Here is a 27,719-nt window from a genome sequence, read left to right on the forward strand (position 1 = left end):
TCGCCGCGGCACCGCGGGGGGCGCTGCGGAGGCTTAATTGAGGATGGGGTCATTAGAAGCGCCGCTTAATTAAAGCGAACACGGCGCGAGAGCCCCATTCCCCAGCGCGCACGTGCACACGCGCGCTCCTCAACCCTAAACAAATTCTGCGGGGAAATTAAATAAATAACGATGCTCACAATAACTATAGCGGCGCTTTCCAGGCACGAGAACAAAAACATTGATGGTTGGGGAGCGTGGTGAGTGAGTGGTGATCGAGCGAGTAAGTGGGGTGCATGGGGGCTGAGTGGGGAGCCTGATGAGTGAGTGAACTGGGAACGCCGGGAGTGTGGGGGGGAGCCTTGTGAGGAGAGGGTGGACAGCGTGGTGAGTGAATACGTGAGTGGGGAGCGCAGCGAGTGATGAAGTCACGTCGAAGCCGTGGATGTAACGCACTCCATTTGCATTCCATTTACATAGTTGGGTCTCATTACTCTCCCCACTTTCACCACACTCCCCATGCTCCCTTGTTGCAGCGCTCTCTCACCGCACTCACCGCACCATGCTCACCGCACCATGCTCACCGCTCCACTTTGCGCCGTGGTTCATGGCTCGGCAAGAGCGAGTCGGACTCTGCTGATTGGGCTCTTCAGCAGCCAGCCCCACGACTCCGTGTGCACAGCACTCACTTTGTTATTCAAACTCGAGTTTTCCCAACATTTGCCTGCATGCAAAATGTAACCAGACATCATTTATTCCCATCATTATTTAATGCCGGTGGAATAGCTCGCAGGCTCCGCTCGACTCTGCTTCGGGTTTTCCGGTTGCTCGGGGGGGGGGGGGGCTGGGTGGTGGTGGTGGTCCCCGCTGGGAGACGGTCCCCACGTCGTCTCCTCCTCCTCCCTCCCACTCGGCTCCCTCGCTCGCTCCCACTCGGCTCTCACCCTGCAGCGCCTCGCCGTGTTCGGCAGCTCCTGTCACGGTCACAGTAATTATGATTAATTTCACCCCCAACCACTGCCTGCCCCCCAACGCCCCCCACTCATTCCCTTGTTACAGCTTTTGGGTCCGCGCCGTGTTCACACGGGTACGCGTGCACGCTGAGTGTACCACGTCTTCGGATGAAGGAAACAACTTCCAAATAACAACTGGGTCAGTCGGAAACCTCTGGGGTTACCTGGCAGAGATGACGGGGATACCGGAGTGCCGCGTCTGAATGTCGTCTAAGCCACGTGTCTAACTCCGTGCCTCTGCGAGGTCTCAGTGCTGTGTCTGTGTACTGTGTCATGTCTGTGTACTGTGTGTACTCTGTGTGCTGTGTGTGCTGTGTACTGTGTGTGCTGTGTACCGTGTGTGCTGCCTGCTTGCGACTGAACGTGTGCTGTCTGTGTACTGTGTGTGTGTTATGTCTGTATACTCTGTGTCTGTGTAATGTGTGATGTCTGTGTACTGTGTGTGCTGTGTACTGTGTGCTGTGTACTGTGTGTGCTGTGTACTGTGTGTGCTGCCTGCTTGCGACTGAACGTGTGCTGTGTCTGGGCTCTGTGTTCGCGTGCTCCCACCGAGTAAGTGGCTCTGCGAGCGGGGCTGGAGGTGGAGGCTGCCATGATTTGCTAAAGTGAGCGATTTTCCGTCGGGCATCTCAGCTAAAATATTTGTTTGCAACTCCCTGGTAGGGAATTCACGAGAGGATTAATGCGGAGTAAGGGAGCTCACATTGGGTCATAATTTAATGAAGAGTTTAAACAAATTGCTAATTATAAGTTTATCACAAGAAGTGGGTCGTACATTAGTTGTGACAATGCAGGAGGGAGCGAGGGGGGGGGGGGCGATTTGCATAACACAGAGAACACCCCCCGGGGGTCCTCAGCCCAGAGCCCCCCCTCAGTCTGGAGCCCCCCTCCCCACTCAGCCCGGAGCCCCCCCTGAGCCCGCAGCCCCCACTCATCCTGGACCCCTCCCCACTTAGCCTAGAGCCCCCCTACCTCATCCTGGAGCCCCCCCCTCAGTCTGGAGCCCCCCCTCAGCCCGGAGCCCCCACTCATCCAGGACCCTCAGCTCCACACTTAACCATGAACCCGCATGCAGCCTGGAAGCTGTGACCCCCAGCAGAGATAGAACCTGTGCCCCCCAGCAGAGATAGAACCTGTGCCCCCCAGTTTGTATTTCACCTGCACACCTGTACCAGGTAAAATCCAAGTATCAGTTCGACCACTAATGATGGTGTAACTGCGTTGTGTGTGTTGTGTTCGTGCTGCACGTGCTGTGTGTGCTGCTGTGTTGTGTAAGAGCTGCACGCGCTGTGTGTGCTGCTGTGTTGTGTAAGTGCTGCACGTGCTGTGTGTGCTGCTGTGTTGTGTAAGTGCTGCACGCGCTGTGTGTACTGCTGTGTTGTGTAAGTGCTGCACGTGCTGTGTGTACTGCTGTATTGTGTAAGAGCTGCACGCGCTGTGTGTGCTGCTGTGTTGTGTAAGTGCTGCACGTGCTGTGTGTGCTGCTGTGTTGTGTAAGTGCTGCACGCGCTGTGTGTACTGCTGTGTTGTGTAAGTGCTGCACGTGCTGTGTGTACTGCTGTGTTGTGTAAGTGCTGCACGTGCTGTGTGTGCTGCTGTGTTGTGTAAGAGCTGCACGTGCTGTGTGTGCTGCTGTGTTGTGTAAGAGCTGCACGTGCTGTGTGTGCTGCTGTGTTGTGTAAGTGCTGCACGCGCTGTGTGTACTGCTGTGTTGTGTAAGAGCTGCACGTGCTGTGTGTGCTGCTGTGTTGTGTAAGTGCTGCACGTGCTGTGTGTGCTGCTGTGTTGTGTAAGTGCTGCACGTGCTGTGTGTACTGCTGTGTTGTGTAAGTGCTGCACGCGCTGTGTGTACTGCTGTGTTGTGTAAGAGCTGCACGTGCTGTGTGTACTGCTGTGTTGTGTAAGTGCTGCACGCGCTGTGTGTACTTCTGTGTTGTGTAAGTGCTGCACGTGCTGTGTGTGCTGCTGTGTTGTGTAAGAGCTGCACGTGCTGTGTGTGCTGCTGTGTTGTGTAAGTGCTGCACGTGCTGTGTGTACTGCTGTGTTGTGTAAGTGCTGCACGCGCTGTGTGTACTGCTGTGTTGTGTAAGTGCTGCACGTGCTGTGTGTGCTGCTGTGTTGTGTAAGTGCTGCACGCACTGTGTGTACTGCTGTGTTGTGTAAGTGCTGCACGTGCTGTGTGTACTGCTGTGTTGTGTAAGTGCTGCACGTGCTGTGTGTGCTGCTGTGTTGTGTAAGTGCTGCACGCGCTGTGTGTACTGCTGTGTTGTGTAAGTGCTGCACGTGCTGTGTGTGCTGCTGTGTTGTGTAAGTGCTGCACGCGCTGTGTGTACTGCTGTGTTGTGTAAGTGCTGCACGTGCTGTGTGTGCTGCTGTGTTGTGTAAGTGCTGCACGCACTGTGTGTACTGCTGTGTTGTGTAAGTGCTGCACGTGCTGTGTGTACTGCTGTGTTGTGTAAGTGCTGCACGTGCTGTGTGTGCTGCTGTGTTGTGTAAGTGCTGCACGCGCTGTGTGTACTGCTGTGTTGTGTAAGTGCTGCACGTGCTGTGTGTGCTGCTGTGTTGTGTAAGTGCTGCACGCGCTGTGTGTGCTGCTGTGTTGTGTAAGTGCTGCACGCACTGTGTGTACTGCTGTGTTGTGTAAGTGCTGCACGTGCTGTGTGTGCTGCTGTGTTGTGTAAGTGCTGCACGTGCTGTGTGTACTGCTGTGTTGTGTAAGTGCTGCACGTGCTGTGTGTGCTGCTGTGTTGTGTAAGTGCTGCACGCGCTGTGTGTACTGCTGTGTTCGTCGTGCGTTCTCGATACTTTGCACGCGCTGGGTTTGCATTGGGGGTGTCGGCTGGCAGCAGCAGCAGCAGCAAGCGGCCGTGGCAGTGCATTAGGGGCTGCATGCATGCAGGATATGTTAATGGGGCAGTGGCATGTCAGTGTGCGGCGCTCAGTGGGAATCGCGCTACCTCTGACATCGCTCACTTTCATGACGCTATTAACAAGTGGAGGCGGGCGGTAATTAGATGCGCGGTCTCCTGCGCCCCCGAGCCCTGAGCCTCCACGCTGCTCGGCGGTGTGATTACAGCGGCGAGCACGAGCCACGCTTCCCCGCTTAACCCGCGCGTCTCAACGCCGCCGTTTGATTTGTTTAATCCGCTCACCGCGTCGCGCTTCGCAGCTTTTGCCGTCGCAGCTTTTGCGCGTTCACCTTTGGCCGCCCCGAAGCTGCCACCGCGCCTCTCGCTGGATTCGTTCGATCCGCTGTCCCGCTCGCCGTCCTCACGCCCCCCCCCCCCCACGCTCGCCGTGTCCTTCGTCTCCGAGGTCTCTCACAAGTCGTCTCCGCTCCTCTTTGTCGCCTCTGATCTGGACGTCTCGCCGCTCTCCCCGCGTCTGATTCCTGTCCGCCGGTCTACGGAGTTCACCATATGGTCACAATGGACGTTAGACGCGTGGTGTTCGCGTTGAACGATGAACGCGTCGTGTCCACCATGAACGATGAACGCGCCGTGTTCACCATGAACGCGTGGTGTTCACCATGAACGATGAACGCGCCGTGTTCACCATGAACGCGTGGTGTTCGTGTTGAACGATGAACGCGCCGTGTTCACCATGAACGCGTGGTGTTCGCGTTGAACGATGAACGCGTCGTGTCCACCATGAACGATGAACGCGCCGTGTTCACCATGAACGCGTAGTGTTCACCATGAACGATGAACGCGCCGTGTTCACCATGAACGCGTGGTGTTCGTGTTGAACGATGAACGCGCCGTGTTCACCATGAACGCGTGGTGTTCGCGTTGAACGATGAACACGTCGTGTTCACCATGAACGATGAACGCGCCGTGTTCACCATGAACGCGTGGTGTTCACCATGAACGATGAACGCGTCGTGTTCACCATGAACGATAAACGCGCCGTGTTCACCATGAACGCGTGGTGTTCGCGTTGCATGCGTCTTCGTGCCCACAGCCATCGGTTGATGCCACCACCGCCACCGCCGCGCCTCTGGGCCTGTGGCAGCCAAAGCCATTTGTGTTTTGCGACGCTTCGTCCATTCATAGACATCCAGGTGGACGACGGCCGGTGCGTGGGACAATGGGACGATGGGACATGGGGACGATGGGACGTGGGGACAATGGGACGTGGGGACGGGGGGACGATGGGACGTGGGGACGTGGGGACAATGGGACGATGGGACAATGGGACGCGGGGACGTGGGGACGATGGGACGTGGGGACAATGGGACGTGGGGACGGGGAGACGATGGGACGTGGGGACAATGGGACGTGGGGACGGGGGGACGATGGGACGTGGGGACAATGGGACGATGGGACAATGGGACGCGGGGACATGGGGACGATGGGACGTGGGGACAATGGGACGTGGGGACGATGGGACGTGGGGACGTGGGGACAATGGGACGATGGGACAATGGGACGCGGGGACGTGGGGACGATGGGACGTGGGGACAATGGGACGTGGGGACGGGGGGACGATGGGACGTGGGGACAATGGGACGTGGGGACGGGGGGACGATGGGACGTGGGGACGGGGGGACAAGGGGACGATGGGACAATGGGCCGCGGGGACGTGGGGACGATGGGACGTGGGGACAATGGGACGTGGGGACGATGGGACGTGGGGACGTGGGGACAATGGGACGATGGGACAATGGGACGCGGGGACGTGGGGACGATGGGACGTGGGGACAATGGGACGTGGGGACGGGGGGACGATGGGACGTGGGGACAATGGGACGTGGGGACGGGGGGACGATGGGACGTGGGGACGTGGGGACAATGGGACGATGGGACAATGGGACGCGGGGACGTGGGGACGATGGGACGTGGGGACAATGGGACAATGGGACGATGGGACGTGGGGACGGGGGGACGATGGGACGTGGGGACGATGGGACGTGGGGACGTGGGGACGTGGGGACGATGGGACGTGGGGACGATGGGACGTGGGGACAATGGGACAATGGGACGATGGGACGTGGGGACGATGGGACGTGGGGACGATGGGACGTGGGGACGGGGGGACGATGGGACGAGGGGACGTGGGGACGGGGGACGATGGGACGATGGGACGTGGGGACAATGGGACAATGGGACGATGGGACGTGGGGACGATGGGACGTGGGGACGATGGCACGTGGGGACGTGGGGACGATGGAACGATGGGACGTGGGGACGGGGGGGCGATGGGACGTGGGGACAATGGGACGCGGGGACGTGGGGACGGGGGGACGATGGGACGTGGGGACAATGGGACGCGGGGACGTGGGGACGATGGGACGCGGGGACGATGGGACAATGGGACGATGGGACGATGGGACGTGGGGACGATGGGACAATGGGACAATGGGACGTGGGGACGGGGGGACGATGGGACAATGGGACGATGGGACGTGGGGACGGGTGGACGATGGAACGATGGGACGTGGGACTATGGGACGTGGGGACGTGGGGACGTAGGGACGATGGGACGTGGGGACGGGGGGACGATGGGACGTGGGGACAATGGGACGATGGGACGGGGGGACGATGGGACGATGGGATAATGGGACGCGGGGACGTGGGGACGATGGGATGATGGGACGTGGGGACGATGGGACAATGGGACAAGGGGACGATGGGACGTGGGGACGTGGGGACGTGGGGACGATGGGACGATAGGACAATCGGACGGGGGGACGATGGGACGTGGGGACGATGGGACGTGGGGACGATGGGACGTGGGGACGATGGGACGTGGGGACGATGGGACGTGGGGACGTGGGGACGTGGGGACGGGGGGACGATGGGACGTGGGGACGATGGGACGTGGGGACGTGGGGACGATGGGACGTGGGGACAATGGGACGTGGGGACGGGGGGACGATGGGACGTGGGGACGATGGGACGTGGGGACGTGGGGACGATGGGACGTGGGGACAATGGGACGTGGGGACGGGGGGACGATGGGACGTGGGGACGATGGGACGTGGGGACGTGGGGACGATGGGACGTGGGGACAATGGGACGTGGGGACGGGGGGGACGATGGGACGTGGGGACAATGGGACGTGGGGACGGGGGGACGATGGGACGTGGGGACGTGGGGACAATGGGACGATGGGACAATGGGACGCGGGGACGTGGGGACGATGGGACGTGGGGACAATGGGACAATGGGACGATGGGACGTGGGGACGGGGGGACGATGGGACGTGGGGACGATGGGACGTGGGGACGTGGGGACGTGGGGACGATGGGACGTGGGGACGATGGGACGTGGGGACAATGGGACAATGGGACGATGGGACGTGGGGACGATGGGACGTGGGGACGATGGGACGTGGGGACGGGGGGACGATGGGACGTGGGGACGTGGGGACGGGGGGACGATGGGACGTGGGGACAATGGGACAATGGGACGATGGGACGTGGGGACGATGGGACGTGGGGACGATGGCACGTGGGGACGTGGGGACGATGGAACGATGGGACGTGGGGACGGGGGGACGATGGGACGTGGGGACAATGGGACGCGGGGACGTGGGGACGGGGGGACGATGGGACGTGGGGACAATGGGACGCGGGGACGTGGGGACGATGGGACGCGGGGACGATGGGACAATGGGACGATGGGACGATGGGACGTGGGGACGATGGGACAATGGGACAATGGGACGTGGGGACGGGGGGACGATGGGACAATGGGACGATGGGACGTGGGGACGGGTGGACGATGGAACGATGGGACGTGGGACTATGGGACGTGGGGACGTGGGGACGTAGGGACGATGGGACGTGGGGACGGGGGGACGATGGGACGTGGGGACAATGGGACGATGGGACGGGGGGACGATGGGACGATGGGATAATGGGACGCGGGGACGTGGGGACGATGGGATGATGGGACGTGGGGACGATGGGACAATGGGACAATGGGACGATGGGACGTGGGGACGTGGGGACGTGGGGACGATGGGACGATAGGACAATCGGACGGGGGGACGATGGGACGTGGGGACGATGGGACGTGGGGACGATGGGACGTGGGGACGATGGGACGTGGGGACGATGGGACGTGGGGACGTGGGGACGTGGGGACGGGGGGACGATGGGACGTGGGGACGATGGGACGTGGGGACGATGGGACGTGGGGACGATGGGACGTGGGGACGTGGGGACGATGGGACGTGGGGACGTGGGGACGGGGGGACGATGGAACGATGGGACGTGGGGACGTGGGGACGGGTGGACGATGGAACGATGGGACGGGGGGACGATGGGACAATGGGACGCTGGGACGTGGGGACGTGGGGACGATGGGACAATGGGACGCGGGGACGTGGGGACGTGGGGACGATGGGACAATGGGACGTGGGGACGATGGGGCGATGGGAGGTGGGGACGTGGGGACGTGGGGACGATGGGACGATGGGACAATGGGACGATGGGACTTGGGGAGGATGGGACGTGGGGACGTGGGGACGTGGGTCGATGGGACAATGGGACGATGGGACGTGGGGACGATGGGACGTGGGGAGGATGGGACGTGGGGACGTGGGGACGTGGGGACGTGGGGACGTGGGGACGTGGGGACGATGGGACGGGGGGAGGATGGGACGTGGGGACGCGGGGACGAGGGGACGTGGGGACATGGGGACGATGGGACGGGGGGAAGATGGGACGGGGGGACGTGGGGACGATGGGACGATGGGACGTGGGGAGGATGGGACGTGGGGACGTGGGGACGTGGGTCGATGGGACAATGGGACGATGGGACGTGGGGACGATGGGACGTGGGGAGGATGGGACGTGGGGACGTGGGGACGTGGGGACGTGGGGACGTGGGGACGATGGGACGGGGGGAGGATGGGACGTGGGGACGGGGGGAGGATGGGACGTGGGGACATGGGGACGATGGGACGTGGGGACGTGGGGACGATGGGACGTGGGGACGATGGGACGTGGGGTTCGCGTCGGGCCATGGCGCAGGCGTTGGGTTGTGGCACGGCCAGGAAATGTCGTGGCCACTGGGACGCGGCGCGGGTGTTGGACGTAGCAGGGACGCGCGAGTGCTGCCCTGTGCTCGTCACGAAGCGCCAAGTATCACCCACAGAGACATGTGCAGCACCGCAGACGTGCACGCTACTGGTGCGTTTAGATGTTTTCTTGGCATCGACAACCTTGCCCATGAACCAAGATGGAAACAATGTTCCTCACCGCCACTTCAAGTGCATATCCCATCCCTTCTGGAAAGGGCGCTATGTAAATCCGAAATAAAATAAAATAGAATCGCGCTTTTGCTAATGCTCCTGCTGCTGTCACCATCCTAGAATCTCACCCAGATCTGGAAGAATGCTGCAGCTTCATTATCAAGACAATGATGTACGCATCAATATAATTAAGGATAGCCTATTTTCACAAATCGCTAAATAGGTCCACCTTTTTACACTAACATAACATGGCAATGACAGCCACTCAAATAGTAATGCAATCAACTGTAAGTGTTAAATTAGATCACGTGCATGACGTGGGGACGATGGGACGTGGGGACAATGGGACGTGGGGACGATGGGACGTGGGGACGATGGGACGTGGGGGACGATGGGACGTGGTGATGGGACGTGGGGAGGATGGGACGTGGGGACGATGGGACGTGGGGACGGGGGGACGTGGGGACGATGGGACGTGGGGACGATGGGACGTGGGGACGATGGGACGTGGGGACGATGGGACGTGGGGACGATGGGACGTGGGGACGATGGGACGTGGGGACGGGGGGACGTGGGGACGGGGGGACGATGGGACGTGGGGACGATGGGACGTGGGGACGATGGGACGTGGGGACGATGGGACGTGGGGACGATGGGACGTGGGGACGATGGGACGTGGGGACGATGGGACGTGGGGACGATGGGACGTGGGGACGTGGGGACGATGGGACGTGGGGACGTGGGGACGGGGGGACGATGGAACGATGGGACGTGGGGACGGGTGGACGATGGAACGATGGGACGGGGGGACGATGGGACAATGGGACGCTGGGACGTGGGGACGTGGGGGCGATGGGACGATGGGACGTGGGGACGATGGGACAATGGGACGCGGGGACGTGGGGACGTGGGGACGATGGGACAATGGGACGTGGGGACGATGGGGCGATGGGAGGTGGGGACGTGGGGACGTGGGGACGATGGGACGATGGGACGATGGGACAATGGGACGATGGGACGTGGGGAGGATGGGACGTGGGGACGTGGGGACGTGGGTCGATGGGACAATGGGACGATGGGACGTGGGGACGATGGGACGTGGGGAGGATGGGACGTGGGGACGTGGGGACGTGGGGACGTGGGGACGTGGGGACGATGGGACGGGGGGAGGATGGGACGTGGGGACGTGGGGACGTGGGGACGATGGGACGTGGGGAGGATGGGACGTGGGGACGTGGGGACGATGGGACGTGGGGAGGATGGGACGTGGGGACGTGGGGACGTGGGGACGTGGGGACGATGGGACGGGGGGAGGATGGGACGTGGGGACGTGGGGACGATGGGACGTGGGGACATGGGGACGATGGGACGGGGGGAGGATGGGACGTGGGGACGTGGGGACGATGGGACGTGGGGACGTGGGGACGTGGGGACGTGGGGACGTGGGGACGATGGGACGTGGGGACGTGGGGACGATGGGACGTGGGGACATGGGGACGATGGGACGTGGGGACGTGGGGACGATGGGACGTGGGGACGATGGGACGTGGGGTTCGCGTCGGGCCATGGCGCAGGCGTTGGGTTGTGGCACGGCCAGGAAATGTCGTGGCCACTGGGACGCGGCGCGGGTGTTGGACGTAGCAGGGATGCGCGAGTGCTGCCCTGTGCTCGTCACGAAGCGCCAAGTATCACCCACAGAGACATGTGCAGCACCGCAGACGTGCACGCTACTGGTGCGTTTAGATGTTTTCTTGGCATCGACAACCTTGCCCATGAACCAAGATGGAAACAATGTTCCTCACCGCCACTTCAAGTGCATATCCCATCCCTTCTGGAAAGGGCGCTATGTAAATCCGAAATAAAATAAAATAGAATCGCGCTTTTGCTAATGCTCCTGCTGCTGTCACCATCCTAGAATCTCACCCAGATCTGGAAGAATGCTGCAGCTTCATTATCAAGACAATGATGTACGCATCAATATAATTAAGGATAGCCTATTTTCACAAATCGCTAAATAGGTCCACCTTTTTACACTAACATAACATGGCAATGACAGCCACTCAAATAGTAATGCAATCAACTGTAAGTGTTAAATTAGATCACGTGCATGACAATGCCGATCACATCGTGGCATATACTTTAGGATCAGAAAGCGCTTCACTCGAGAGCTCAGCTCCTGTGCGTGGCAGCGTGATGGCGCTGGGCGTCATCTCCACGAGGATGTCGCGAGATTGATCCCCAACAACAACAACAAGAACAACAACAACAACAAAGACGACGCCGCTGGTGCTGCTGCTGCTGCTGAAGCAGCAGTCGTACGTTTGGCGCGGTCGATTCACGTGACACTCTCATTCATTTACTGTCAGTGGAGGAGGGTTTACGACACACGTGTTCCACAAACTAAACCAAGGAAACCAATTTGAATCGTAAGTTATTTTAGTTTAGTGGTTTAGTTAACTGGCTTTAGTTAAGTCGTTTTAGTTAAGTACTTTAGTTAAGCAGCTTGAGGCGAGACCCCTGAGTGTGTTTGTGGCACGCGCTCGTGGCGCCAGGACCCCACCTAGAGGATGTGCGTGGCCACTCCGTCCTCGCTCTCAGCAGCAGCAGCCGCCGCCACTGCCGCTCTCCCACTCGCACTCTCCCACTCTCCCACTCGCTCTCTCCCACTCTCCCACTCGCTCTCTCCCACTCTCCCACTCGCTCTCTCCCACTCTCCCACTCGCTCTCTCCCACTCTCCCACTCGCTCTCTCCCACTCTCCCACTCGCTCTCTCCCACTCTCCCACTCGCTCTCTCCACTCTCCCACTCGCTCTCTCCCACTCTCCCACTCGCTCTCTCCCACTCTCCCACTCGCTCTCTCCCACTCTCCCATTGTCGCTCTCCCACTGCCGCTCTCCCCCGGCTCCTCCAACTCTGCCGGATTCCACCCGTCACGCTCTCCTCTTCTCCGGCGCTGTTTCGCGTCTTCTCTCCTGCTCATCTGGCTGTGTGCCTCTCTCTCTCAGTCGCTCTCCCTGGGTTTTTTCTTGATCTCTGTTTTTCTGCCGTTAAGTATTCAGGGGCGCATTACAGCCGCATGCATATTCCATGCGGGATTCCTGCTGATCTCTGTTTTAAAATATGTCCTCAAAATTCCCGAATCCTCGAAACCCTAAACGGTGCCACGCTGTGCCGGAAGATGACAAACAGAGCGGCGGGTGGCCAGGGGTGATGCCACGGCTAACTCGGCCTCCGGCCTCTGCTCTACCGGCCTACATCAGAGGCTCTCCTGCCACCACCTTTAACCATTGTCCCTTGCGCTCTCGCTGCCCTCTAGCTGTTTGCGCATGAACACATCGTTAGCTGCGTTCACGGGCTGTTCAACAATAACCAGTAACCGATTGCAGAATTCAATAACCAGTTCCCAAAGTCAGCAACTCTGTAACAATTTCAGTAGAATGTCAGTAATGAATGCACAGATTGGCATCCACGACTGTACAAACCGCATGGCGGCAGGCCTCGCGGTGTATAATGATAATGATGATGATACACAGGTGAGGATGCAGCCCTGGAATTACCCGCTCGCGTCACTCCTGGAGGGACCTGGCCCGCCGCTAGAGGCAGCTCTAGAGAGCCTCTGTTCTACTCCTCCGCACGTACCAGTCGTGTCGGTGGTGGGCATACCCACACTTGACTCCACCACCACACGGGACTTGCAGATTCACCGCATTGTACACATCGATACTGTACACGTCTATGCTGCTGAAGTGAAACTACCGCGCCGGGAAATCGAATTTCGGATGTGGGGGGCGGGGCGCGGTTGGCACTGGCTGCGGGGGCGAGTCGGAGGGTCAATTGTGATCGCACCCTGCTCAGTCACTCCTCTCCCTCCTTGCCTCTCCCCCCTCTCTCTCTCATGGTCTCTCTCGCGCCATCCGAAACATGAACTCCGCAGTGCACGCGCCTTGCGGTTCTGACTCCCTATACCAACCACTCTCTCTCGCCCCCTCCTTCCCCTACTCTCACGACCCGTGTTCCAGTCTGGTGCGAAGACTCGCTGGTCTTGCCTTGTGTCCGAGACCTCACTGCTCACACGGCCATCCCGTCGCTAGGTTCACAATCGTCCAAGGGCAGAGTTGATGTGGCCACGGCACGGCTGTTCTCGTTCCGCTTCTGCCGAGGGCTGGACGCAGGGTGGCTGGGTGGTGGCTGGGTGGGTGGCTGTGTGGGTGGGTGGGTGGCTGGGTGGTGGCTGGGTGGGTGGCTGGGTGGGTGGCTGGGTGGGTGGCTGGGTGGGTGGCTGGGTGGTGGCTGGGTGGGTGGCTGGGTGGGTGGCTGGGTGGGTGGCTGGGTGGTGGCTGGGTGGGTGGCTGGGTGGCTGGGTGGCTGGGTGGTGGCACAGCCGGCGGCTCACGGCCGTGGGAAGTGAGTACTGGATGTGCGGGGGAAGGACAACAAACTAACACGAAAAGCAGTTCTAGACAAATGAGTTTTCAATTTTAGTTTAGAAGTGCATCAAAGCTCCAGTGGCTTCCTAAAAGGTTGTGAGTTCAAATCCTGGGTGGGGGGTTTGATTCGGCCCATTATTTCTTCACGAGGGTCAACTTTGTGGGGAAAGTCAACAGCAGTTGTCTCATGAATCAACTTGACTCTGTCGTAAGAATGTGGAATTTCCGTCATTGGTTCCACAGGACTGGAAACGATAGACGACAACTGCCTCGATGCTCATTGAAAGGACACCGATTTTTACGTGTTTAGGTTTCAGTGGTTGCATGGAGATAAGAAATGTCCGTGATACGCCAGTCGGAGACCCTCCCAAACTCTCCACGTGTCCCCCACACGTAACCAGGACTTGTCTTCAATTTACACGGGCACACACGCGCGTATAAAAAAAATATTCCCGCTAATTTCAACAAATTGCACGGATGGCAATAAAGTTGATAGGTTTCTAGACCAAGAGATTAATTAGCAAAGGTCAACGTTTGTGCTGAGGGTTGTGTTAACAGAGGTCAAAGTTTACAGGCCGTGCAAACCTCATCATTGATACTGAACGAGAGGGTGAATGAGAGAGACAGAGAGGTGGATGTGAGCTGGTGAGAGTGTGACATAGAAAGAGTGCGAGGTGCCCTGAATGAGAGAGGGGGCAATAGAGAAAGCATGAATGAGAGAGAGAGATTTGGTGCGAGGGTGAGTGAGGCAGATCGACTGAGAGAGAGAGAGGGCGAGCTGAGGCAGTGGGAGAGAGCGAGCTGAGGCAGTGGGAGAGGGCGAGCTGAGGCAGTGGGAGTGCGAGTTGGAGGGAGAGCGGCTGGATGGGCGGGTGGCTCGGTGGGTGGGTGGGTGGGTGGCTGGGTGGCTGGGCGGGTGGGTGGGTGGCAGGGCGGGTGGGTGGGTGGCTGGGCGGGTGGGTGGGTGGCTGGGCGGGTGGGTGGGTGGCTGGGTGGGTGGGTGGGCGGGCGGCTTGGTGGGTGGGTGGTTGGATGGGTGGCTGGGCGGGTGGGTGGCTGGCTGGGCGGGTGGGTGGGTGGCTGGGTGGGTGGGTGGGCGGGCGGCTGGGTGGGTGGGTTGCTGGCTGGGTGGGTGGGTTGCTGGCTGGGTGGGTGGGTGGGCGGCTGGGTGGGTGGGTTGCTGGCTGGGTGGATGGCTGGCTGGCTGGGTGGGTGGCTGGGCGGCTGGGTGGGTGGGTGGCTGGGTGGGTGGCTGGGTGGCTGGGTGGGTGGGTGGCTGGGTGGGCGGGTGGGTGGGTGGGTGGCTGGGTGGGTGGCTGGCTGGCTGTGTGGGTGGCTGGGTGGGTGGCTGGGTGGGTGGGTGGGTGGCTGGGTGGGTGGGTGGGTGGCTGGGTGGGTGGCTAGGTGGCTGGGTGGGTGGCTGGGTGGGCGGGCGGCTGGGTGGGTGGTTGGGTGGGTGGGTGGGCGGCTGGGTGGGTGGCTTGGGTGGGTGGCTGGGTGGGCGGGCGGCTGGGTGGGTGGGCGGGTGTCTGGGTGGCTGGGTGGGTGGGTGGCTGGCTGGCTGGGTGGGTGGCTGGGTGGGTGGCTGGGTGGGCGGGTGGCTGGGTGGGCGGGCGGCTGGGCGGGTGGGTGAGTTGGTGGCTGGCTGGGTGGGTGGGCGGGTGGGTGGCTGGCTGGGTGGGTGGCTGGGTGGGTGGGTGGCTGGGTGGGTAGCTGGGTGGGTAGCTGGGTGGGTGGCTGGGTGGGCGGGTGGCTGGGTGGGTGGGCGGGTGGGTGGCTGGCCGGCTGGGTGGCTGGCTGGCTGGGTGGCTGGGTGGCTGGGTGGGTGAGTTGGTGTCGCGCTCTGCGAGGCTGGCCCGGCCGTCGCCACGCCCCCTCCATTTACAAGACGAGCAGCGGGGATGCAATTAGCGACGTATTGGCCTCGCCTAATTAGTGGCGGAGCGGCGCGCAGGCGGGAAAATACACGCTCACCACCACTCACCGCGCTCACGACACCTAACCCAGTACAACATACAGTACATAGTACTGTATGTAATCTGAGCGCCCTTCTGCTGCTCAAATGATCATCGAGGCGGTGCTCGTGTTCCGTTCACAGCCCTGCAGAGCCAGTGGTGGAAATTCCACATTCCTATGGCGTTTAAACGGTACTGGTTCCGCCAGAGGTGGGACAAAGGCATTGTTATGCAAGTCCAAGTCGAGTCTGAAGTCATCAAATTCATGACTCGAGTCTGACTCGAGTCCAAGTCACATGACTCGAGTCCACACCTCAGAGGTGGGACAAAGTCATTGTTATGCAAGTCCAAGTCGAGTCTGAAGTCATCAAATTCATGACTCGAGTCTGACTCGAGTCCAAGTCACATGACTCGAGTCCACACCTCTGGGTTCCGCGGAGTCGAACATCACGGCCCACGTGGAAAGATAAAATTGGTGCCGCTGGGCCTCAGTGAAACCACTCCACGTGGTGATCATCACATCGAGTCTCGGGATGGTGGGAACTGACGATCTCACCTGGGATGAGGGAACAGGAGACACGTGCTCTCTGAACCCGTCCTCGACCTCCCCTCAGTCGACTCGGCCCCAAATGAGTCCGTGCCGTATGTTTGTGTAACGATCGGAACTTTGGAGACGAAGACGCCCAGGCGTGGACAGCGGCCACACCAAACCGCGCCGCGTGCCCCCCCCCCCCCCCATAACGGGCGCTTGCCCCCCCGCCCCCCATAACGGGCGCTTGCCCCCCCGCCCCCATAACGGGCGCTTGCCCCCCCGCCCCCCATAACGGGCGCTTGCCCCCCCGCCCCCCATAACGGGCGCTTGCCCCCCCGCCCCCCATAACGGGCGCTTGCCCCCCCGCCCCCCATAACGGGCGCTTGCCCCCCCCGCCCCCCATAACGGGCGCTTGCCCCCCCGCCCCCCATAACGGGCGCTTGCCCCCCCGCCCCCCATAACGGGCGCTTGCCCCCCCGCCCCCCATAACGGGCGCTTGCCCCCCCGCCCCCCATAACGGGCGCTTGCCCCTGCCGCCTCGGAGGCTAAACGGGGTCCTGGCGTTTTCGCGCGCGCGCGCGTGCGTGGGTTCGTGTGGTGAGTGTGGTGAGCGTGGTGAGTGTGGGGAGCTTGGTGAGTGTGGTGAGCGTGGTGAGTGTGGTGTGCTTGGTGAGCGTGGCGAGTGTGCTAAGTGTGGGGCGTGTGGTGAGTGGTGAGTGTGGTGCGTGTGGTGAGTGTGGTCAGTGTGGTGCGTGTGGTGAGTGTGAAGTGTGTGGTGAGTGTGGTGAGTGTGGAGAGTGTGGTGAGCGTGGTGAGTGTGGGGAGCTTGGTGAGTGTGGTGAGCGTGGTGAGTGTGGTGTGCTTGGTGAGCGTGGCGAGTGTGCTAAGTGTGGGGCGTGTGGTGAGTGGTGAGTGTGGTGCGTGTGGTGAGTGTGGTCAGTGTGGTGCGTGTGGTGAGTGTGAAGTGTGTGGTGAGTGTGGTGAGTGTGGAGAGTGTGGGGAGCGTGGTGAGCGTGGTGAGCGTGGTGAGTGTGGTGAGCGTGGTGAGCGTGGCGATTGTGGTAAGTGTGGGGCGTGTGGTGAGTGGTGAGTGTGGTGTGTGTGGTGAGTGTGGTGAGTGTGGTGCGTGTGGTGAGTGTGGTGAATGTGGTAAGTGTGGTGAATGTGGTGAGTGTGGTGCGTGTGGTGAGTGTGGTGAGTGTGGCGAGCGTGGCGAGCGTGGTGAGCGTGGCGATTGTGGTAAGTGTGGGGCGTGTGGTGAGTGGTGAGTGTGGTGTGTGTGGTGAGTGTGGTGAGTGTGGTGCGTGTGGTGAGTGTGGTGAGTGTGGTGCGTGTGGTGAGTGTGGTGAATGTGGTAAGTGTGGTGAATGTGGTGAGTGTGGTGCGTGTGGTGAGTGTGGTGCGTGTGGTGAGTGTGGTGAATGTGGTAAGTGTGGTAAATGTGGTGAGTGTGGTGCGTGTGGTGAGTGTGGTGAGTGTGGCGAGCGTGGCGAGCGTGGAGAGTGTGGTGAGTGTGGTGCGTGTGGTGAGTTTGGTGAGTGTGGTGAGTGTGGCGAGCGTGGTGAGTGTGGTGAGTGTGGTGCGTGTGGTGAGTGTGGGGCGTGTGGTGAGCGTGGTGAGCGTGGTAAGTGTGGTAAATGTGGTGAGTGTGGTGAGTGTGGCGAGCGTGGGGAGTGTGGTGAGTGTGGTGCGTGTGGTGAGTTTGGTGAGTGTGGTGAGTGTGGCGAGCGTGGGGAGTGTGGTGAGTGTGGTGCGTGTGGTGAGTGTGGGGCGTGTGGTGAGCGTGGTGAGTGTATGGCTGCGTGTGCTGTTTTGTTGCTGGCCACGTGACGAATTGAGTGAGTCTTTGGGTCTGTGCTCGACGACTGTTCATGAAATGCAGGACAACAGATACGAGTGGGTGTCGACACGCGTGGCTGTGTGTATGTAGAGAGACGAGCGTGGGTGTGTGTGTATGTGTGTCTGTATACGCGGTAGAGTTCAAATCCTGCTTGGGGGGGGGGGGGTTGCTTAAACCATCATTCCTCCGGGGTCAGGGCCGGATTGAGGTTCCCGTCGGCCCTCGGCACTTCTGTTTCGCAGGCCGTAAGGGAGCACTTTCTACAGTTGGCACTGCTGCTGCCCATGTCACTACTGCCACTGCCGCTATTGAAACGTGATTTAGTCTGTGCCCGAATTCAATGCGAGCGTGCTGTGTGCCGAAGACAAGCAGATTTTATTTGAAATTATTGATAAAAAGCAAGATAAGCCTACAAATATTATAAGCCAAAATTTCTTCAACTATTTTTGACTATGATTATATTTTGTATCATAGCGTATCAACTTATTGTGGAGATGGAAACACTGCGAAATGCATATGCCAGATGAAATGATCGATTTAGTTTCCTTGTAGATAAATACATTTTCAAAGAAGAAATCGTTGTGTAGGCCAATGCATTGGTTGCTGGATATCCAGCAGATCTTGAAAAATCATTCACTGATAAATTCCTGATGTTCCTGCATTTGAATTTAGACCAAAAAAACAGTGGCACATATGCTCAAAGCCCAAATATCTGACAAGCTGATCAGCAGCTTTCCGAATGTTTACATTGCTCTACGGATGTATCTTGCCATCATGGGAACGAATTGTGAAGGTTAGCGTTCTTTTTCGAAGCTAAAGCTGATAAGAAAAAAATTGTCTCGGATCAACGAAAGGACTGTTCTCTATTGAGAATGAGGCTGCGTGAAACACACCATTTGAAAATGTTATTTCTAAGTTTGCAATGAATACATCTCGAAAAGTTCATCTCCGGTGTTTATTTCTCTCACCTTATGAAAAAAAAAGATTGACATTGACATGACTGCCTGTTTGTATATGCATTGTGCCTATCCTACCTATATAAATATATTTATTAAAACAAATATCTTGGTTACATTTGTTATCATACAAACAAAGAATACATGTGGGGAGGGGTGGCGCAGTGGTTAGCGCACTACACTACAATTCACGCTCACGGCCAACATCGGTGACGAATATCTGATCGGGTGCTAGGCCTCCCCTAGGTCGATTCAGCCTCAAATGAGTACCTGGTGCGATGTGTAAACATCGCCACTCGAGAGACAAAGGCGGCCGGGCGTGGTGCCTACCCTCATAGGTGCTCCCTAACAGCACTTGTCCCAACGGTCTGTGAAGGCGATACGGCGATGTTTGTACGTGTGTACATGTATGTGCACATGCGTGTTTAGACGCGTGCGCGTGTGTTTACGCGCCTGCCCTCGCTCGGGATTCATTCATTAGCGGGAGTGGCCGTGACGTGACGCGACCTTGTTGCTCGCGCCTGGCGGCGGCTCGTCGCCTAATTGCCGGGGCTGCATCCTCCTCGGCGCGGCCCTCTGCATCGCGCGCCGCGCTAATTACCCGGCGACGCGGCGCGCCGATAATAAAGGGCACGGACGCGACGCCGTGAAAAGAGCGGCGCGGCAGTCACGCGGAGTGGCCCGGCACGGCCCGAGCCACTCGGAGGCCCGAACTCGCGGAGTCTCCGCAGAGGCTACAAACACCCAGAGACCAATGAGAGCGGCGTTATGCGCCCCGAGGCGTGGCAGCGGCATGTATATGCTCGGGGCGGGGGGGGGCATGGGTAGCGGGGGGGGGGCATGGGTAGCGGGGGGATGAGCAAAGAGCTGGGTGGGACCCGCGTGCGCAGGGTGGTCGAGGGCCGAGACAGCCATTGGAGGCACTTGAGTCTGGCGACCAAGCGGTGATGGATGATACTGTCGTGAGAGCAGGTGATGGGAGACTCTGAGGGCAGGCATTTGAGTCCGTGTGAGTCGATGCATTTGTGTGTGAGTCCATGAGTCTCTGCGCGAGTGTAGAGGCAAATGGTGGGATGAGACCCTCAGGGCAGATCAGATGCGGGATCTGGCAAAGGGGAGCGTTCGCTCGTGTCGATGAGGTGGAATCAACGGCCTTGGCCACGATGTCGTCTCGATCTTCTGATCTGGTAGTGGGGTTCAAGGCCGGATCTTTTCCACTGTCCCTCAAGCATACGACCAGTTAGTTACCTTGATTTATTACAAAGGGCGAAGGATACCAAACGGCATGAGGAGGCGTTAGAGGAGGTACCAATCTTCAGACGATGTAATGTTATTCACCGCTAGCGCCTCCGTGTAGACACATACGGTATTTGTATCCGCACAGACGCCCAATAAACAGTTTCGCACACAAATACACAATGCATACAAACGACCAACCGACGCGCACACATAATATATGTACACGAATACGTGCATAAAACGTATACGTATGTATGATACACACACAGGCAAAGATCGCCCGTATAGCCTTAACAGATTGTTGGGGCAAGTGGCATTAGCGAACACCAATGAAGGCCGGAACGGCACACGAGGGTGTGGGTGGCCAGCACGACTCCCGGCCGCCTTTGACTACCGAGTGGCGATGTTAACACACCGCACCAGGTACTCATTTTGGACTGAGTCGACCTAGGGGAGGCCCAGGACGGGTTCAAATAATCGTCACTGGTGGTGACCGTGAGCAAAAATCGAATCAAAGTCCCCGGGTTCGTCGTGCAGCGCTCGAACCACTACACTACCGTCCCCCTCTCTGAGACTTACATACACTCATACGCACGCGCACACATCTCCCCCGACCACTTGACCCCCCGCGCGGAGATCATTGACCCCATCATTGACCCCATCATTGACCCCATCATTATCATGCCGCTCCCACACGCAGCTTCTGGGCCGCGACCCCGGCGCTAGTAACCCTGCCTGAGTCGGTGTGAGTGTGCGTACGTGTGTGTGTGTGTGGCCTCAATGTGCACATAGCCTGGCACAAGCGCCGTGGTGACGTCACAGTGGCGAATGGCGATTGTTGTTCTTGTGTGTGCTTGTGTATGTGCCTGTGAGAGGTAGTGTCGTGGTTGGCGCGCTGCGTTCCGAACCCAGTTCACCCAAATTCGATTCCCACTTACGGCAAGCACAAGTGATGAATATATCAATCTGTTCTGGGCCTCCCCTATGTCGACTCAGCCTCAAATGAGAACCTGGTGTGGTGTGTAAATATCCCCACTAGGGAGACAAATGAAGCCGCGCACGACTCTGGTCACCTACTCCATCCATCACGTGCCATGCCGACCTTCATATGTGCTCGTGAACAGAACTTCCCCCAACATTCTATTAGAGGCTATACGGGGGGCCTTTGGCTTTGTCAGCCGTGGCGCTGGCATTACTGCGACGCTGCTCTTTGAACCCAGGATACACATTTTTATTTACGGACACGGCGAACATCTATGGCGAGTAATATCTGAGCCGATCCGGGGGCTCATCCTAGAGCGACTCGGCCCTAAACGAGTTGTTCGTGCGGTGTGTAAACATCGCAACTGGCGGTGGTCGCGGTTCCAATGAAGACGCGGTCTCTGATCAAGGGCGTGCTCTGACCAGGAGAGAGAGGGAACGAGGGGCTGAGGGTGCGGAGCAGTGGAGCAACAAGGACGAGAGGGGGCCAGACGGGACGCAACCGATCCCCCGCGCCTCACTGAGCCCCTCCCCTCGCGCCTCGCCGCCACGCCTCTGTTAGTTTACCGCTGGAGTGGATTAATTTAAGTGTCGCCAGGGGTATGATATCGCTAATTGAACGGTAATGAATGTGGATGGGAGGAGGTAATGGGCGCGTGGGCCCCGAGATTTACGCGGTTGTGCGGCGCCGCCGCCCGATGCTGCTCGTTTAGCGCGGAGCTGCGGTAAATATTCAATTAGCGGAGCCGCGTCTATTGGGGGCGGGGATGATCAGTGCGGACCCCCCCCCCTACCCTGCTCATCGCCAGGTCCGGGGCGCGAGCCCGATGAATGTCCACCCATGTATGTGTGGTATGTGGAGAGCTGTGGCGCAGTGGTTATCGCACTGTGACCATGGGTAGGGTTGCCACCTGTGATGAGAGGGACACAACTCCAGAGAGCGAAAGAGGAGGGGAGAGCTGCACGCGAAAGCGTTGTCTCCATGTACGCATGTACAGTTCGTCGAACTTCTTTTGCACCGTACGTAGCCAACTGTGATAATCGGAGGCGCGGGAAATAGGAGGTGAGTGCGTGTGTGGTTGTTATTGTCCTGGCGCAGCTGACATCGGGAAGACGGACAGATCGCCCGCGACAGCAGCTGCCTGCAAGTCCTGCTCTGCCGCCTCCAGTAACTCCGACTCCACCGCCTCCTCCTCCTTCCCCGTCCCTCCACTCACTCACTTTCCTCACGTCCTCCCTTTTCCTCCGGTAACCATACTCTTCTATCCCGTCCCTCCGCCCCCCTCTATTATTTCCCTCCCATACCTCCGGCAACTTGTCCTCCTCCCCTCTCTGCCCCCCCCCCCCTCGTTCCTCTTCCCCCCCTCCTCTCGCTCCCCGCGCTCTCCCGAGCGAGTGACGCGGAGTCAAACCCGGAGGATCCCTCGAACAATGGCAACAAAGCTCGGGCTGTGAGCGCCCGGCCGCCGCGGCTCCTGCCCGGCCGCGCCTCGGCCTCACAAAGGCCCTAAACCCACATCGCTGGCCCTGGTCACCGCGCGCCCATTCTTCCAGCGCTGCTATTGAGGCTGAACGCGTTTGAATGAAGTGCCGGGCCCCTTTATTTGATCTACTCAATTGCACAAACTGACAGAATTCTAATTTATTTGCTTTGCGCCGATCCGCGGCCCCGCGGAGCCCGGGGGGCCGCGGCAGAGGAAGCCGAGCGACGCCGAGTTGGGGCCCAGTGGGGCCCAGTGAGCTCCACAGCGCGGCCGCGCGTCGGCCCACGGCCCCCCCCCGCACGAACAGGGACGCCACGGTGGCGAGATGTCGGCTGCATCGCCTGCCTCGATCCCGACCCTGACGACGCCTGTAGATTTGGAGTTCCCGTGTTCTCCCCGTGGTCGCGTGGACTTTTTTTACGGGTCCTCCGGGACTTCCCCTCCACATTTAGAGAAGATGCGTTTAGAGTATTTGGCTGCTGTACATTTCCACATGACAAGTCACTTCGTTGAGTTATCATTTGTGGTCAGATCGCTATTTAGCTCAGCGGGCCTGACCTGGTCAAACTAAATAAGATATATGTTATAGTTGTATGAGTCCTCGTCTCGCCATCGGGCGGACGGGAGACACGCGGCTCGGGACGAGGGACACGGCGCAGCGCGGGGGACGTGACGGAGAGTGGCAGCCTCAGCGGGGGCCGCCCTTTCATGGCCGATTGAGACATATTAATGAGATTAATGAGATAATTTGTTGTTGGTTTTGAGGGTTGGGGGTGGTGGGGGCGCCTCACCACGCCGCACTTTGCAGCGACCAGAGCCGGCACGGGGGGTGGCACTTCGCACAAAACCCCGAAATCGCGCCCCCACCACGTCTCTGCTTCTGTCTCTCTGACGCGGCGGAGGGCTCAGCACGGGAAGTGGCTCGCGAGGCAGTCGCGTTGGGGCCCACGCACGTTGTGTGCCCACGCACGTTGTGTGCCCACGCACGTTGTGTGCCGTGGCTCGCGGTGGCTCGCGGACCCGGAATCACTGCTCTCGACTCTCGCTCAGACTTTTCCAGATCTCCCCGCTGTTCTCCCGCGTGTCTCCTTGTATCTGTCTCGTGCACTCGCATTGCCTCCCCCGTGTCTCCTCCGTGTGTTTCCCCCATGATGTTTTCCCCGTGTATTCCCATGTTTCCCTCGTTTCTCTGTCCCATGTCTCCACCATGCAACCCCCCCCCCCCCCCCCCCCCGTTGTCGGAAGGCGTTGTGGTCCGGGCCGTGCCCGCACTCGCGATGAGGAGGAGAAGGAGGAGCCGCGGTCTCTCTCCCCTCGCCCGCGTCGCTGCTGCTGCTGATGAATGCGCGGCTCCCCCTGTGTGGCCGAGCTCATGCATTTTAACGAAGGCGTTGGCTGGGAACGGCTCCCACCCAACACACCCCCCACCCCCACACGCACAAAGACAAAGGTCCCCCGTATAGCCTACACATCCTGTTGGGCCAAGTGCTGTTAGCGAGCACCTATGAAGGCCAGAACGGCGCGAGGAGGGGGTGGTGTGGCCAACACCACCGCGCCGTGCGGCCTCTGTGTCTCCAGTGGTGATGTTTTACACACAGCGCACCAAGTACTCGTTTTAAGGTTGAGTCGACTTAGTGGAGGCCCCGGAACCGGTTCAGATATTCGTCACCGATGTTGGTTGTGGTTGTTAATCGAACTCGGGTGGCCGAGTTTATAGCGCGGGCGCTAACTACGAACACAAAGTTACGTACACACACGTACACACATACACACACGTACACACATACACACACGTACACACATACACACACGTACACACATACACACAAACACATCTTCTCATAGACCTGGACCGCCATACACAAAAGGACACATAAACAAATACGCGTATACCCCAAATACCGACACACACACACAACTCGACTTACATACTCCCACACACAGACAGCCCCACACATACCCATAAATACCGACACACACAAGCACAAGGACCCTACCCCACTCACACCCCCACGCGCGCAGTGAATGGACGCACGTTCACACACACAGCCACACACCGAGCCAATACACACAACACCATTCATCCCCCAACACACACACGCACCTCCAACATCCACTCCATCCCTACACATCACGCGTCCACGCACACACACATCCACATATACACACACCCACACCCTCACGCGCAAAAACGCGCACCCACACACAAAGATTAATATCCCCTTATAGCCTTAACAGACTGTTGGGGCAAGTGCTGTTAGCGAGCACCTCTGAACGGCACACGAGGGTGTGGGTGACAAGCACCACGCCCATCGCCTTTGTCTACCTACTGGCGATGTTTACACACCGGACGAGACACTCATTTGAGGCTGAGTCGACCTAGGGGAGGACCGGGACCAGTTTATATAGTCGTCACCAATGTTGGCCGTGAGCGGGAATTGAACTCGGGTCGTCGGGTTCGTAGCGGACCGCGTTAACCCCAACACTACCACGCTAGCCGCGACACTACCGCTCCCCCCAACACACACACATATATATACACACACACACACATATACACACACACACGCACACCCCCTGGTTCCCCTCGCTGCCCCGTGACTCCCCGTACAGTGCACGCGGTGCACAGAAACTGCCCCGTCCATGTCCCTGCTAATTACTCTACAATCGCTGACTCGTTAACTTACGAACCCACTTACAAAGTAACCCACTTACTACCTCATTAAGCCACACTACTATCTAACCCACTACTTACCATCTAACCCACATGAACCCACATGTATTTGTCTCATCAAGATCCACTTACTCTTGTTTCTATAGTATTGGATGGATAACTCTCTGACCTACTAATTAACCTTCCAACATAACGAATTCCACACTTACGGACGAACCTGCGAACCCCATTGTAGAGAGGAACCAACCATCTCACGAACCTGCGAACCCCCATTGTAGAGAGGAACCAACCGTCTCACGAACCTGCGAACCCCCATTGTAGAGAGGAACCAACCATCTCACGAACCTGCGAACCCCATTGTAGAGAGGAACCAACCGTCTCACGAACCTGCGAACCCCCATTGTAGAGAGGAACCAACCATCTCACGAACCTGCGAACCCCATTGTAGAGAGGAACCAACCATCTCACGAACCTGCGAACCCCCATTGTAGAGAGGAAACCAACCGTCTCACGAACCTGCGAACCCCCATTGTAGAGAGGAACCAACCATCTCGCGAACCTGCGAACCCCATTGTAGAGAGGAACCAACCGTCTCACGAACCTGCGAACCCCCATTGTAGAAAGGAACCAACCGTCTCGCGAACCTGCGAACCCCCATTGTAGAGAGGAACCAACCATCTCACGAACCTGCGAACCCCTATTGTAGAGAGGAACCAACCGTCTCACGAACCTGCGAAGCCCCATTGTAGAGAGGAACCAACCATCTCACGAACCTGCGAACCCCCATTGTAGAGAGAAACCAACCGTCTCACGAACCTGCGAACCCCCATTGTAGAGAGGAACCAACCGTCTCACGAACCTGCGAACCCCCATTGTAGAGAGGAACCAACCATCTCACGAACCTGCGAACCCCCATTGTAGAGAGGAACCAACCATCTCGCGAACCTGCGAACCCCCATTGTAGAGAGGAACCAACCGTCTCACGAACCTGCGAACCCCCATTGTAGAGAGGAACCAACCGTCTCGCGAACCTGCGAACCCCCATTGTAGAGAGGAACCAACCGTCTCACGAACCTGCGAACTCCCATTGTAGAGAGGAACCAACCGTCTCACGAACCTGCGAACCCCCATTGTAGAGAGGAACCAACCATCTCGCGAACCTGCGAACCCCCATTGTAGAGAGGAACCAACCATCTCGCGAACCTGCGAACCCCCATTGTAGAGAGGAACCAACCGTCTCACGAACCTGCGAACTCCCATTGTAGAGAGGAACCAACCGTCTCACGAACCTGCGAACCCCCATTGTAGAGAGGAACCAACCATCTCACGAACCTGCGAACCCCCATTGTAGAGAGGAACCAACCATCTCACGAACCTGCGAACCCCCATTGTAGAGAGGAACCAACCGTCTCGCGAACCTGCGAACCCCCATTGTAGAGAGGAACCAACCATCTCGCGAACCTGCGAACCCCCATTGTAGAGAGAAACCAACCATCTCGCGAACCTGCGAACCCCCATTGTAGAGAGAAAACCAACCATCTCGCGAACCTGCGAACCCCATTGTAGAGAGAAACCAACCATCTCGCGAACCTGCGAACCCCCATTGTAGAGAGAAACCAACCATCTCGCGAACCTGCGAACCCCCATTGTAGAGAGGAACCAACCATCTCGCGAACCTGCGAACCCCCATTGTAGAGAGGAACCAACCATCTCGCGAACCTGCGAACCCCCATTGTAGAGAGGAACCAACCATCTCGCGAACCTGCGAACCCCCATTGTAGAGAGGAACCAACCATCTCGCGAACCTGCGAACCCCCATTGTAGAGAGAAACCAACCATCTCACGAACCTGCGAACCCCCATTGTAGAGAGGAACCAACCATCTCGCGAACCTGCGAACCCCCATTGTAGAGAGAAACCAACCATCTCACGAACCTGCGAACCCCCATTGTAGAGAGGAACCAACCATCTCGCGAACCTGCGAACCCCCATTGTAGAGAGGAACCAACCATCTCACGAACCTGCGAACCCCCATTGTAGAGAGGAACCAACCATCTCGCGAACCTGCGAACCCCCATTGTAGAGAGGAACCAACCATCTCGCGAACCTGCGAACCCCCATTGTAGAGAGAAACCAACCATCTCACGAACCTGCGAACTCCCATTGTAGAGAGGAACCAACCATCTCGCGAACCTGCGAACCCCCATTGTAGAGAGGAACCAACCATCTCGCGAACCTGCGAACCCCCATTGTAGAGAGAAACCAACCATCTCGCGAACCTGCGAACCCCCATTGTAGAGAGGAACCAACCATCTCGCGAACCTGCGAACCCTTATTGTAGAGAGAAACCAACCATCTCACGAACCTGCGAACTCCCATTGTAGAGAGGAACCAACCATCTCGCGAACCTGCGAACCCCCATTGTAGAGAGAAAC

At 58.8% G+C, this 27,719-nt stretch overlaps 1 long non-coding RNA gene across 1 annotated transcript; it reads right to left on the reverse strand.

Annotated features, from left to right (window-relative positions):
* Positions 1–911: 911 nt before the first annotated feature.
* LOC133346456 (uncharacterized) lies at positions 912–11,820 on the reverse strand. Its single transcript, XR_009755565.1, has 3 exons — positions 11,758–11,820; positions 4,192–4,395; positions 912–953 (listed from the first exon to the last, which is right to left on the reverse strand). It is a non-coding gene; the product is annotated as an uncharacterized LOC133346456 (long non-coding RNA).
* Between the last annotated feature and the right edge of the window lie 15,899 nt (positions 11,821–27,719).

The sequence above is a fragment of the Lethenteron reissneri genome, chromosome 24 (genome assembly GCF_015708825.2).
Source record: "Lethenteron reissneri isolate LAM-NWPU_2019-01 chromosome 24, ASM1570882v1, whole genome shotgun sequence".
NCBI classification, from domain to species: Eukaryota; Metazoa; Chordata; class Hyperoartia; order Petromyzontiformes; family Petromyzontidae; genus Lethenteron; species Lethenteron reissneri.